This window comes from Narcine bancroftii, chromosome 1, assembly GCF_036971445.1.
Source record: "Narcine bancroftii isolate sNarBan1 chromosome 1, sNarBan1.hap1, whole genome shotgun sequence".
Lineage (NCBI taxonomy): Eukaryota > Metazoa > Chordata > Chondrichthyes > Torpediniformes > Narcinidae > Narcine > Narcine bancroftii.
The window spans coordinates 163064752-163079752 of NC_091469.1; the positions used below are offsets into that span (position 1 = coordinate 163064752).

The 15001-nt window shown below is 47.9% G+C and overlaps 1 protein-coding gene across 1 annotated transcript in view; it reads left to right on the plus strand.

Moving 5' to 3' along the window:
* LOC138735774 (coiled-coil domain-containing protein 152) overlaps window positions 1-15001 on the plus strand; it is a 242561-nt gene that overhangs the window by 21578 nt on the left and 205982 nt on the right. The window lies entirely within an intron of this gene.

The window sequence follows — 15001 nt, forward strand, 5'->3', positions numbered from 1 at the left end:
CTTTAATGAATAGACAAGTGTAAAGTTGATTCTCAAACTTGACATTCATCTTCCTGGTGCCGAAGGTCGGAATGTTAGAACTGTTAACTTCTCATAGTTGCAGGTCTGGGGTAGGATGTGGTGCGTCAAAACCAGTGGGTGGAAATACACTGACTTCTGAACCTGTGCCCACCAGAAATTTTTGCTGGGACAACTGGTCCCATGCATACAGTTGGCTTGCAGGTTTCTCGCCAACTGCTGCAGCCCTTACTGGCAGTTGGCCTGGGCATTTCCACAAATGAGCAGGGTGGAAGGCACTTGTGGGCATTTACTCCTCAACACCTGTGTTAACCCCACCAAGATGAGGTGTCCACAGGAGCTTGCCCGTTTTGGGAGGTTGTCTGTTTGTAGGGGGTGATGTGTTTAGTGCACTAGAGTGTGACATGGGATCAAGACTGGAGGGGTTGGTTGTGTAGACTTGTTTTTCTTTGCTGTCCTTTTAGCCAGCCATAGAATGTCTGCCTCTGCTGCTACAGCCCTTGGGTCTTCAAATGAACACTTGGATAACACGACCTAATATCATCTGGCATTCACTCTAAAAAGAGATGCTCAACTAGTATATTGGGACTTTCGCCAGCTGCAGGAACAGCATTTCATCCATTAGTTCTGAGAGGGTGCAATCTCCCAATCCATTGAGGTGTAGTAGTTTGGCTGCCATTTCCCTATGGGACATACCATATACCTGCAATAAAAGTGGTTTTAAAGTGTCATACTTGCTGGTACATTGTGATTCCCGTAGGAAGTAGCCGAACCTCTTAGCAACAGGTGAGATGGTAATACCGAGTGGTCTCCAACTCAACTTTGCGAAGATGAAATTGTGCTTCAGCCTGTTGGAACCACAGTTCAGGCTCAGCTGTCTGGAAAGGTGGCAGCTTCACAGCAATGGCTGCAGAGTCCATGTTTGTCCAAAAATACATTTTTGGACTCATCGAGGTCACCAATTGTGGCCACTGGAATCACAGTAGGCATGATGAAATAACCATGCAAGGCATTTTTTGAGTGAATCAAATGGATTTACTCTTCAGAACGCGTTCAACCTTTTAAAATCCTGAATCACGCACCTGACACACGCTGACGTCATCACACACTGAAGTCACATAGCCGGTTCAATTTCATAGCTCCACTATATTAGCACTGATCCTTGAGGTACACCACTAGTCACAGGCCTCTAGTCTGAAAAGCAATCGTCCACCACTACTCTCTGGCTTCTTCCATCTAGCCATTGTTCACTACTTTACCATGAATACTTAGCTTCTGAACCTTCCTGACACACCTATGTGGGACCTTGTCAGAGGCCTTACTAAAGTCTATGCATATAACATCCACAGCCTTTCTTTCATCAACTTTCCAGGTAACCTTCTCGAAAAACTCTATAAGATTTGTTAAACACGACCTACAATGCATAAAACCATGTTGACAATCCCTAATCACTCCCTGGCTATCTAAATAATTTTATGTCTGATCTCTTAGAACAGCTTTCAATAATTTACCTGCTACTGATGTCAGGCTCACCAGCTTATAATTTCCAGGGTTACTTTGGAGCCTTTTTAAAACAAAGGAACAACATGATCTACCCTCCAATCCTCCAGCATCTCACCCATGGCTAAGGACATTTTAAATATTTCTGCAAGAGCCCCTACAATTTCTACACTAGCCTCCATCAAGGTCTGAGGGAATATCTTGTCAGGCCCTGGGGATTTATCCACCCTTATTTGCTTTAAGACAGCAAACACTTCATCCTCTTTAATCTGTATGGGTTCCATAACCTCACTGCTTGTTTTCCTTACTTCCCATAACTCTGTGCCCTTTTCCTGAGTGAATACTGATGAAAAAAAAATTAAGATCTTTCCCATCTCTTTTTGCTCCATGCAAAGCCGACCACTCTGATCTTCAATGGGATCAATTTTGTCCCTTACTATCCTTTTACTTTGAATATACCTGTAGAAACCTGTAGGATTTTCCTTCACATTGTCTGCCAAAGCAACCTCATGTCTTGTTTTTTTGCCTTCATTATTTCTTTCTTGAGATTTGTCTTGCAATTCTCCTCAAGTACCTTATTTGGTCCATGTTGCTGATACCTGTTATACATCTCTCTCTTCTTAACCAGATCCTCAATATCCCACAAAAACCAAGGTTTCCTATGCCTGCTAACCTTGCCTTTAATCCTGACAGGAATGTACAAATTCTGTACTCTCAAAATTTTGCCTTTGAAGGTTTTCTACTTACCTCGTACTTCATTGCTTGAAAATAACTTATTCCAATCCATATATTCTAGACCCTTTCTCATTTCCTCAAAATTACACCTTTCTCCAATTTAGAATCTCACCTCCATAATTAACTTGAAACTAATGACATTATGATTACTGGACCCAAAATGTATCCCCATACATACTTCTTTCACCTATCCTGTCTTGTTCCATAATAGGAGATCCAGTATTACACTCTCTCTAGTTCGTACCTCTATATATTGATTTAGAAAACTTTCCTGAGCACGTTGGACAAACTCCAAGCCATCCAGCCCTTTTACAGTATAGGAGTCCCAGACAATATGTGGAAAATTAAAATCCCCAACAATCACAACCTTTTGTTCTCTGCAACTGTCTACAGATTTGCTCCTCCAATTCTTGTTAACTTTTGGGTGGTCTATAATACAACCCCATCTTTCCCGTTTCTCAGCTCTACCCATATAGCCTCAGTAGATGTGTCCTCTGGTCTATCCTGCCTGAGCACAGCTGTGACATTTTCCCTGACAAGCAATGCCACTCCTCCCCTTTTCATTCCCACCTCCCCTCCCCACCCCCGATCTATTGTGTGTAAAACAATGGAAGCCTGGAACATTGAGCTGCCAGTCCTGCCTCTTGTGCAGCCAAGTTTCACTAATGGCCACAATGTCATAATTCCACGTGTCAATCCACGCTTAAGCTCATCTGCCTTTCCTACAATACTGCTTGCATTGATATAGATGCATTTTTGAAAATTTCCACCACATACAATCCATTGACTTCTAACTCTGAATGTAATTTTCACATCATCTTTTTCCTCCTCAACTGCTCTGGCCCTCTGGTTCCCATCCGCTTGGAAATATAGTTTAAACACACCGGAGCAACACTAGCAAGCCTTTCCGCAAGGATATTAGTACACTTCCAGTTAAGATGCAAACTGTCCTTATGGAACAGGTCCCATATTTCCTGGAACAGAGCCCAATGATCCAGAAACCTGAAGTCTTCCCAACTGCACTATGCCTTTAGCCACATGATAAGCTGCATTATCCTCCCATTTCCAACCCCACCAGCACATGGCACAGTTAGAGGTCCTGTCCTTCAACCTAGTGCCTAACTCCCTGAGCTCTCCTTTCAGGATCTCCTCACCTTTTCTTCCCACTTCATTGGTCCCTATATGGATCACAAAATCTGGCTGCTCACCTTCGCATTGGGATACTTACTCTTCCACAGAACCTCATATCTTTCTCCCTAACTATGGAATCCCCCATCACTACAGCTCGCCTCTTCTCCTCCCTTCTCTTCTTAGTCACAGGACCAGACCAAACCTGATCTCTGAAGCTTGTTCCTGGTAGGTCGTCCCCCTCATCAGTATCCAAAATGGTATACTTGTTATTGAGGAGACAGCCACAGGGGTGCCCTGCATTGCCTGCCTGTTTCCTTTGCCTCTCCTGACTGTCACCCATCTACCCTCTTCCTGCCTTTCAGGTGTGATAATGCCCCCGTAATTCCTGTCTATCACCCACCCCTGTCTTCGAAATGATCTGGAGTTCATCCATCTCTGGGTCTGATTTCTTAACTCGGTTTGTCAGAGCTGTAGCTGGATGCACTTCTTGCAAATGAAGTCATCATGGACACTGCTGGCTTCCCTGATGACCCACATTCTGGAAGAGGAGCTTTCCTCTGCCTTGGCTGCTATTCCTACTGTTTATGTTGAGAGGAACAACATATATGATATTTGAAACGTGCCCTTACCTGTGCCTACCAGCTGAATCCTTTTTGTTCATCGAACAGGGTGTCCCTTTATTCGTTCAACTCCTACTATCCCTCGCCTCTTATCTGTTCTAGCCGAAGCCTGTTGAGCCATAGCCTTTCCACTCTGACCTGGCCCACTCTGATGATGACTTCTCCACGACACCACAGTCCCTCAGCTTCTTTCTCCAATTGCCTTCTAGCTGCTGCTTTGCCCCTTTTAAAATTGCTGTGTTTTTACGACAATCACAGTGTCTGCAGCCTTTCCTGTTTCTTAAAACAGCACATGCAGGATCAGGCCTTTCGCCCATGTGCCTGATGCCCAAGTCAAACTAAGACTCTGCTGCTTGCATATGAGAGCCTGCACCTGTTTCCTAGGGCAGGATCAGCAAACATCAGAGGACATATGGCTATTTACCCTGAGAGTTGTGGGAGCCTGGAATACCTTGCCAGGGCTGGTGGAGGAAGCTGAAACATTGGGGGCATTAAAGAGACTTAGACTTGTCCGTGGATGAAAGAAAAATATAGAGGGTTCTGGGTTAGGGAGGGTTTAATACTTTTTTAAAAGATGGAATATATGGGTCAGCACAACATCGAGAGCCAAAGGGCCTACACTGTGCTGTATTGTTCTATGTTCTATGATAGATACAAATCCTTCTATCCTTGCAGTTTGTCTGAATTTTTGGAACATTTTGCTGGATTGAGGAAAATTTTGTCATTCGCTAACATTGAGGCATGACATTTACCTTTGCTGATCTCTTTGTAATCTCACATTATTACCTGTCATTTCCAGGCCTACAGTTTATTTGTTACATTAATTTTAAGAAAAATATATTATGAACTGCCAGAGCCAGCACTTAATTACTCTTTATGAACAGAAAGGCAGTAGACTATAGCAGCCAACACACGGAGATGCAGACCAGCCCACAAAATAGCCGACGAACACAGCGATGCATGGACCTTGAGGGTAACAACTTTCGCCGTCGCAGGTGACCTCCTGCACTGTGGGAAGATGGGGAACTATGACAGGAATGACATGCGGGTGTTCTGATGACGCGGAGCCCTGACGTCAGTGCCTGGGATCCATATAAGTGTGACGGCTAGTGCAATAAACCACTCTCTATTCCAAGACTTTGGAGTGCGTGTCATTCTTCTCCATGCTCACATAGCGCGAATGCTATATTGGTGACTCCAACAGGTCCAACCAGCACTTGGACCTGAAGACGATGGATCAAGTGGAGCCAGCAACCATCCACTTCATCTCACTCGGGCTCCTAATGTTTTGGGTGCTGCAGCCACACGTGTGGTTCGACCAGGCCGAGGTTCAGTTCTAGCTTTGACACATAGCTGCTGACAACACCTGCTACTTTCTTTTTTACTTCCTACGGTAGCCTCTGGATCAAGGCAAATACACAGCCCTCAAAGAGCTGTTAACCCGCACTTCCAGGCTCTCCTGGCACGAGCGCTCTGCCTGATTGCTGCATATGGATGGATTGGGGGATAGCGCTCATTCTGCTTAATGAGCAAGATGCTCGCTTTGGCCAAGGGCCACAAATCTTGCCTGCTCTTTGAGCAGATCTTTCTGGAGTAGCTGCCCGAGGATATCTGACTCTTGCTCATGGTTGAGGACTTTGGCGACCCTCGGAGTGTTAAGGCCCATGCAGATGTGCTCTGGAGAGTGATGAAGGCCACCAGCACTGTGCTAGACCACATCAGCAATCCCCACGGACAGCCGACTCAGACCAAGACCAGCGGAGAGGCAAGTTTATACCCCGGGATAATTCTGCTTCGATTATCAGCGATGGGGTGCGGAGGCCTGTCGATGTCGCCCACCCTGTGGGTTTCCGGGAAACACCCTGGCCAACTGTTGTTGATGGCTGCACTGGTTGGCCCATGTGATAGCCTCCACTGTGTTTTGGGCTGCTTATCAGACAGGCATTTCCTAGTCGACACTGGCACTGAGATAAGCATCCTACCCTGCAGGCCTCATCACCCGCAGTGGTAAGCAGGGTCCAGTACTAAGGGCAGCCAACAGCTCTTCCGTTCGGACTTTTGGTTCCTGCACCATTCCCCTTCAGTTTGGCAACAGCTGCTTTACATCGACCTTCACCCTCGCAGCAGTGGTTCAACTACTCTGGGGATCGACTTCCTTCATGCCTACTGCTTGCTTGTCGACCTCAAGGGACAGTGCTTGGTGCGTGCCAGAACTTTTTAGACTCTGCCTCTGGGGGAAGTCACACCGGCCCCCCACCTGGACTCTATAACACTTTTAGGCAATGAATTTGTTCACATCCTGACAGAATTCCCCTCAATAGTGGTGACACAATTCTCTGTAGCTGAGCCAAAGCACAGGGTAGGGCATCACATTCTGTCCAAAGCCCCTTCGCTCCATGCCAGCTCTCTCCTGAAAAGCATAGCCTAGCGAAGGAGGAGTTTAAGAAAATGAAGGAGCTTGGGATTGTGAGACGCTCCGATAGTCACTCGGCCTCTCCCCTCCACATGGTGCCCAAAACAGCAGGGGGGTGGAGGTCATATGGCAACTACCACTGCTTCAACGAGGCCACCACGCCCGACAGATATCATGCCTCACATCCAAGACTTCGCTGCCAACTTGCATGGGGCATGGGTGTTTTCCAAGGTGGATCTCATCCAAGGGCACCACCAAATCCAAGTTCACCCCAGGACATCCCCAAGACCACAATTATAAGCCCCTTTGGCTTGTATGAATTTCTCCATATGCCCTTTGGTCTAAAGAACACGGCACAAACTTTCCAGTGGCTGATGGATGCAGTGGGCATTCATCTATTTGGATGATATCCTTATCGCTAGCCACAGCCACAAAGACCACGCTGCCCACCTGAGACAACTGTGCACCCATTTGAGTGAATTAGGCCTGACAATTAACCCCGCAAAGTGCCAATTCGGCCTGGACACTATTGACTTCCTGGAGAACAGGATAAAGCGACATGGGCTACACCCCTCCACGAAAAGGTCGAGGTGGTCCAGCACTTTGCCAAGCTACTCACTGTAAAAGGGCTACAGGAATTCGCCCGTATGATAAACTTTTTCCACAGGTTCATACTGGCAGTGGCCTGCTTCATGTGCCTCCTCTTCTTGCTGATGGTGGGCAAATCGAAAGATGATGAGTCTTTGAGGGTATTTCAGAACGCCAAAGACGCTCTGGCCAACATCACCCTCCTGGTCCACCCCAGATGGGAGGCACCTACTACCCTGACAGTTGATGCCTCCGGTACAGTGGTTGGTGGCTTGCTGGAACAGCTCATTGAAGGCCATTGGCAACCCCTGGCCTTTTTCAATAGGTACCACTGCCCCAAGAGCTCAAATACAGTGCTTTCAACCGAGAGCTATTGACGCTGTACCTGGCAGTAAGATTTTCTGTTACTTTTTGGAAGGCCAGCAATTCATATAACCATTTATGGAGCGGAAACAGTCCATGTTGGTCTTTTGAGTCCGCACCGGTTCACTAGAACAACTCCACTAGCTCAAAACTCCTGCTCTCCGCCAATAACCCTCCAACACCCCCCTCACCTCCATGTACACCTCCAAACTTTTCTTAAATGACAGAAGGGATCCTGCCGCAACTATCTCATTCGGAAGTTCATTCCATTCTGCCACCACTCACTGAGTGCAAAAGCCACCTCTAATATTTCTCCTAAAGTGTTTCCCCCTTACCATTAAGTCATGGCCTCTTGTTCCAACCTCCCCTGCCCTCAGGGGAAAGAGTCTGTTTATGTCTAGTCTATCTATTCCTTCCATAATTTTAAATACCTCTATCAAGTCCCCTCTCAGTCGTCTACGTTCCAATAAATAAAGTCCCAGTCTCTTTCATCTCTCCCTGTAATCCAGATGCTGTAAGCCAGGCAACATCCTTGCAAACTTTCTCTGCACCATCTCCACCTTATCTATGTCCTTTCTATAATTTGGAGACCAGAACTGAGCACAGTACTCCAAACCTGGCCTCACCAATGCCTTAAACAGCCACAGCATCACCTCCCAGCTCCTATACTCTACACTATGATTTATGAAGGCCAGCATACCATATGCCTTCTTAACCACCTTGTCTACGTGGGAATCCACCTTCAGTGAACTCTGTACCATAACCCCCAGGTCCCTCTGCTCCTCTGGGTGGCTCAATGCCCTCCCCTTAACTGTATATGTCCTATTCTGGTTATTTTTACTGAAATGCAACACCTCGCACTTGGCTTCATTGAATTCCATCTGCCATCTTTCAGCCCACTCTTCCAAACAAACCAAATCCTTCTGTAATCCAAGAAAACCTTCCTCACAATCCACAACTCCCCCTATTTTCGTATCATCCGCATATTTGTTTACCCACTTAACCACACCCTCCTCTAAATCATTAATATAAATGATAAACAAGAAGGGACCCAGCACCGATCCCTGAGGCACCCCACTTGTCACAGGCTTCCAACCTGACATACAGTTGTCCACCATGACTCTCTCCCAGCCACCTCTAAACCCATGTCATAATCTCTCTACTAATTCCTAGTGACTGAACCTTCCTTATTAACCTTACACCCGGAACCTTATCAAAAGCCTTACTGAAATCCAAATAGATCACATCCACCGCTCTACCTTCATCCACCTTCTCTGTCACTTCCTCAAAAACTCTACAAGGTTCGTCAAACATGACTTTCCTTTGACAAACCCATGCTGGGTGCCTCTAATCAATCCCTGCCTATCCAGATATGCGTATATACTATCTCGGAGAATACCCTCCATAACCTTCCCCACCACCGAAGTCAAACTTATTGGCCGATAATTACTTGGCCTACACCTACTGCCTTTTTTGAACAATGGAACTACATTTGCAACCCTCCAATCCTGTGGTACCACCCCCTCCTCCAGTGATCTTTGAAAAATCACTTTCAGTGCCCCCGCTATTTGTTCCCTGACCTCCCTTAAAGTCCTGGGAAAAATCCCATCAGGACCAGGAGACATCCACCTTAATTGATCCTAGAAGCTCCAAAACTCTCACTTTACTAATCCCTATCCTGTCCATAACTAAGCCCTTTGCCTCTCTTATCTCGTATAGCCCAATGTCCTTTTCCCTCGTGAATACGGACAAGAAAAAAATGTTCAATATTTCTCCAATCTCATATGGTTCCTGACATAGTTCACCGGTCCTATCATCCAGTCGACCTATTCTATCCTTAACCCTCCTTTTACTGTTCACATAGCTGTAAAAATCCTTAGGATTCACCTTCGCCTTATTAGCAATGGACACCTCATACCTTGTGTTTGCCTTTCTAATTTCCCTCTTAAGCTTCTTCCTGCAATCTAAGTAACAAACATACATCTCCTCAATCCCTTGTTTTTTATATTTTGTATAGGCCTCCCTCTTGTCCCAAACCAACTTCTTAATTTCACCAGAAAACCACGGCTCGCTAGAACCTTTAGTCTTCCCCTTTGGCCTGACTAGAACATAAAGATCCTGTACTCTCAAAATCTCACCCCAAAATGCTTCCCAAATTTCACGGCAAAAAGATCAGCCCACACAACTCTCTGCAAATCCCTTCTCATTTCTCCACATTTGGCCTTCCCCCACTTGAAGACCTTCAACCTCGGACCTATCCATTTCCATCATTAAGCTAAAGCTAATAGACCCATGATCACTAGATCTGAAGTTCTCTCCAATGCTCACCTCCGTCACCTGCCCCATTGCATTCCCAATCAACAGATCTAACATTGCAGCCCCTCTAGTTGGTGTCTCAATATATTGCTGCAAAAAGCAATCCTGAACATAATGCATAAATACTAAGCCATCCTGCCCTTTTACTGACTGCGTTTCCCAATCTATGTTTGGAAAATTGAAATCCCAAACCAACACCACCCTATTTCTCCTGCACATCTCACCTATTTCCTTGCACATTTGCTCTTCTAGTTCCCTTTCCCCATTTGAAGGCCTATAATATACCCCCATAATAGTAACCTCACCCTTCTTATTTTTCAGCTCTACCCACACTGCCTCCCTCGACGAACCCTCCAGTCTATCTTGCCCCAGCACTGCTGTAATATCCTTCCTGACAAGTAATGCCACACCTCCCCCTCCTTGTGTGTTTCTTCAGGTGGTTGTTTTTCCAGACTCTTTCGTGTAGTCTTCCAAAGGCGCTATTTGCCTTGGCGAGTCTGTTGTCTATCTCGTTGTCAATCCTTGTATCAGATGAAATGGTGCAGCCGAGGTAGGTAAACTGGTTGACCGTTTTGAGTTCTGTGTGCCCAATGGAGATGTGGGGGGGCTGGTAGTCATGGTGGGGAGCTGGCTGATAGAGGACCTCAGTTTTCTTCAGGCTGACTTCCAGGCCAAACATTTTGGCAGTTTCCGCAAAACAGGATGTCATGCGCTGAAGAGCTGGCTCTGAATGGGCAACTAAAGCGGCATCATTTGCAAAGAGTAGTTCACGGACAAGTTGCTCTTGTGTCTTGGTGTGAGCTTGCAGGCGCCTCAGATTGAAGAGACTGCCATCCGTGCGGTACCGGATGTAAACAGCGTCTTAATTGTTGAGGTCTTTCATGGCTTGTTTCAGCATCATGCTGAAGAAGATAGTAAAGAGGGTTGGTGCGAGGACGCAGTCTTGCTTCACGCCGTTGTCAATGGAGAAGGGTTCGGAGAGCTCATTGCTGTATCTGACCCGACCTTGTTGGTTTTCGTGCAGTTGGATAACCATGTTGAGGAACTTGGGGGGCATCTGAGGCGCTCTAGTATTTTCCAAAGCCCTTTCCTGCTCACGGTGTTGAAGGCTTTGGTGAGGTCAACAAAGGTGATGTAGAGTCCTTTGTTTTGTTCTCTGCACTTTTCTTGGAGCTGCCTGAGGGCAAAGACCATGTCAGTAGTTCCTCTGTTTGCGCGAAAGCCACACTGTGATTCTGGGAGGACATTTTTGGCAACACTAGGTATTAGTCTATTAAGGAGAATCCTAGCGAAGATTTTGCCTGTAATGGAGAGCAGCGTGATTCCCCTGTAGTTTGAGCAGTCTGATTTCTCGCCTTTATTTTTGTATAGGGTGATGATGATGGCATCACGAATGTCCTGAGGTAGCTTTCCTTGGTCCAGCAGAGCATGAAAAACTCATGCAGTTTGGTATGCAGAGTTTTGCCGCCAGTCTTCCAGACCTCTGGGGGAATTCCATCCATACCTGCTGCTTTGCCACTTTTCAATTGTTCAATTGCCTTATATGTCTCTTCCCGGGTAAGGACCTAATCCAGCTCTAGACTCGAGGGCTGTTGAGGGAGCTGGAGCAGGGCGGATTCTTGGACTGAGCGGTTGGCACTGAAAAGAGATTGGAAGTGTTCTGACCATCGATTGAGGATGGAGATCTTGTCGCTGAGGAGGACTTTGCCGTCTGAGCTGCACAGAGGGCTTTGGACTTGGGGTGAGGGGCCGTACACCGCCTTTAGTGTCTCATTGAAACCCTTGAAGTCGCCAATGTCGGCGCTAAACTGGGTTTGTTTGGTGAGGCTAGTCCACCACTCATTTTGGATCTCCTGGAGTTTGCGCTGAAGATGGCTGAATGCGAGACGGAAGGCTCGTTTCTTCTCTGGCCAGGAAAGCTTTGCAAGGTGAGCCTGGCGGGCAGCTCGCTTCTTTGCCTGCAGCTCCTGGATTTCCTAGTTGTTTTCGTCAAACCAGTCCTTATTTTTCCTGGAGGAGAAGCCCAATACTTCTTCAGTGCATTGCAGTATGGCAGTCTTCAGCTGATCCCAGAGGGTTTCAGGGGACGAGTCCGTGAGGCGGATTGTATCCTTGAGCTTTGCTTTGAGGTTTGCCTGGAAGTTTCCTCTCACTTCGTCTGACTGCAAGTTTCCAACATTGAACCTCTTTCTGGGGGCTCCACTGTTCTTGAACTTTGGCTTGAAGTGAAGGTTGAGCTTGCAGCGAACCAGCCGGTGATCAGTGTGGCATTCCGCGCTGGGCATGACCCTGGTGTGGAGCACATCTCGTTTGTCTCTTCCTCGCACCAGAACGTAGTCCAGGAGGTGCCAGTGTTTGGATCGGGGATGCATCCAGGTAGTCTTCAGACTGTCCCTCTGCTGAAAAAGGGTGTTTGTAATGACAAGCCGCTGTTCTGTGCAGAGCTCCAACAGGAGGCGCCCATTGTCATTGCACTTGCCGACACCATGCTTGCCAAGGATTCCTGGCCAGGTTTCTGAGTCTTTGCCGACGCGAGCGTTGAAGTCGCCAAGGATTTCAACCTTGTCGGCTGTAGGGGTGGGTTGGATGAGGTTGCGCAGATCAGTGTAGATCTTGTCCTTTTCTGCTGGTTCCGCCTGAAGGGTTGGAGCATAGACACTGATGAGAGTGATGCGTCGCTTGTTTTGAAGGGGGAGTCACATGGACATGATCCATTCAGAGTGGCCTGTCGGGAGGTTTTCGAGTTTGGAAGCAATGGAGTTCTTGACCATGAAGCCAACACCAGATAGGCGTCGTTCAGCCTGAGGCTTGCCAGACCAGTAGAGTGTGTAGCCCACGCCGTGTTCTTGGAGGCTGCCTACATCTGCTAGGTGGACTTTGCTGAGACCGGCTAAGTCGATGTTGATTCTGAGGAGTTCAAGTGTGATGAGGGCAGACCGACGTTCAGGTTGGTGGCTATCAGCCTTGTCTAGCATGGTTCTGATTGATGTTCCAGCATGCTAGCTTGAGTTTGTGTGCATCTTTTGAAAGGGAGGACGTGGACATGTCCTCGGGCCTGCGCAAAGGAACTTTTAGGTGGAGTGCAGTGTGCACAGTACTGGCCCCACCTTTTACACCCATGGTTCGTGTGCCGTGGCCAAGCAAGCTGGGACGTGGCAGCGAGGTCCTTGGGTCGTAGGTTTTATATCGGAGTGTCCTTCTCCTATGCAGGTTGCTTAACTGGGCTGAAGAGGCCTGCCTCCCCTTTTAGGTCGAACCATATCTGGAGATCTACGACCACTGTCCACAGTTATGGAGTGGTGCGCCCTGGAATCGGCCTGCGTGCGTTTACTCCACGTGTTTAACCTCCACCTAATTCTATTTCTGACCTCACTGTCACGTGGCACAGGAAGCAATCCAGAGATTACCCTCTTATTGATCCTCCTTTTAAGCTCCCTACCCAACTGCCTATACTCATTCTGCAGGGGCACTTCCTCCTTCCTTCCAACATCATTGGTACGAACATGTACCACAACCTCAGGCTCCTTCCCCCTCCCCTTTCAGGATGTTCTGAATGTACACAGTCAGCAGGGAGGCAAGCCACCATCCGGTTTTCCTTATCGCGTCCACAAAAACAAGGATCTTCACTGATCACAAGCCGCTCTCCTTTGCCTTCCATAAGGTATCGGACCTGTGGTTGGCTTGTCCTTCATGTGCGAATTTACCATGGACATAAAGCACATCACAACCAGGTCTGCCCAGTCTCTGCGTTCGTTGGCCATTTTGTCGGCCAATTTTACTATAAAGCAACATAGCCAATGCTCTGACATGCCTTGCGATCGAGTTGGTACATGCCCTGTCCCAGGGAGTTGACCACACGGCCCTCACCAAAGCATAGCAGAAGGACCCTGAGATCCCCGCGTTTAGGACAGCCGTCTCCAGTCTCAGGGTGGAAGATGTCCCCGTTGGCCCATGTAACCTGACACTGCTATGCGACATCTCTACCTGCAGCCCTCACCCCATCGTTCCAGCTGTATGAAGGCGCCAGGTTTTCAATGTCATCCATAACCTGGCACATCCTGCAATCAGAGTCATGGTCAAGATGGTATTTAGCAGGTTTGTCTGGCATGGCTTCTATAAGCTGGTCAGCCAGTGGGCCAAAATCTGCACGAACTGCCAGGCCTCCAAAGTGGAGATTCACACAAGGGTGCCCACACAGATCTTTGAACCAGCGTGGTGCAGGTTCAACCTCATACATATTGACATAGTGGGGACATTACCAGTTTCCCGTGGGGTGAGATACCTCTTGATCATGGTTGACCACTCCACAAGGTGGCCTGAGGTGGTCCTGCTGCATGATGCCACCACAGAAACCTGTGCCTGGGCACTTATCGACACATGGGTATCCACATTCAGGATCCCAGAGCACCTAACCTCAGACAGAGGTCATAATTCACCTCTGGGCTCTGGGCAACACTGGCTAACTTCCTGAGGACACAGCATCACCACACTACGTAATATCACCCTCAGGCCAATAGGTTGGTTGAGTGGTTTCACAGGTACCTGAAGGCAGCCTTGCTGTCCTGGCTCAAGGGTCCCAACTGGGTGGGCGAATTGCCTTGGGTCCTGCTGGGGATTCATACCATGCCGAATTAGGACTTTGATGCCTTGGCAGCGGAGATGATCTATGGTGCACCCTTAATTATTCTGAGGGAGTTCCTGGCCCCCAATAAATGTCCGGAAGATCCTGCGGCAACCTTCAAGAAGTTGCAGCGACAACTGGCGTCTCTGGTCCTGCAGCAACCCCCACAACATGGACAGCCCAAATATAACATCCCCAGAGACTTAAATTTGTGCTTACCAGCCCTGTAGGGCCCCTTCAACGACACTACGAGGGGCCCTACAGGGTCATCAGGGACAACAGCTCCACCTTCATCCTCGACATTGGAGGTAAGGAGAAAACTTTTACCGTTCACCTGAAACAGGCATATCTGGACTCTAATGAGCCAGTCTCCATTCCTCTCCCACAACCCAGAGGCAGAACACCCAATTTAACAGCCAATGGCCCAATCTCCGGTTCGAAGGCGGGCGGGAGTCATGTGGTGGACTGCACAGGAGATGCGGACTGGCACACAAAATGGCCAACGGACGCAGCGACTCCGCGCACCTGGTGGTGATCTGCACGATGGGAAGTTGGGGAACTATGGCAGGATCGCTGGCCAATCCCAGGGCGGCAGTCTAATGATGTGGGACCCTGATGTCAGCGCCTGGGGCCCGTATAAGCGCAACAGCCAGTGGAATAAATCAGTCTCGATTTCAAGGCTTTGGTGTGCTTGTC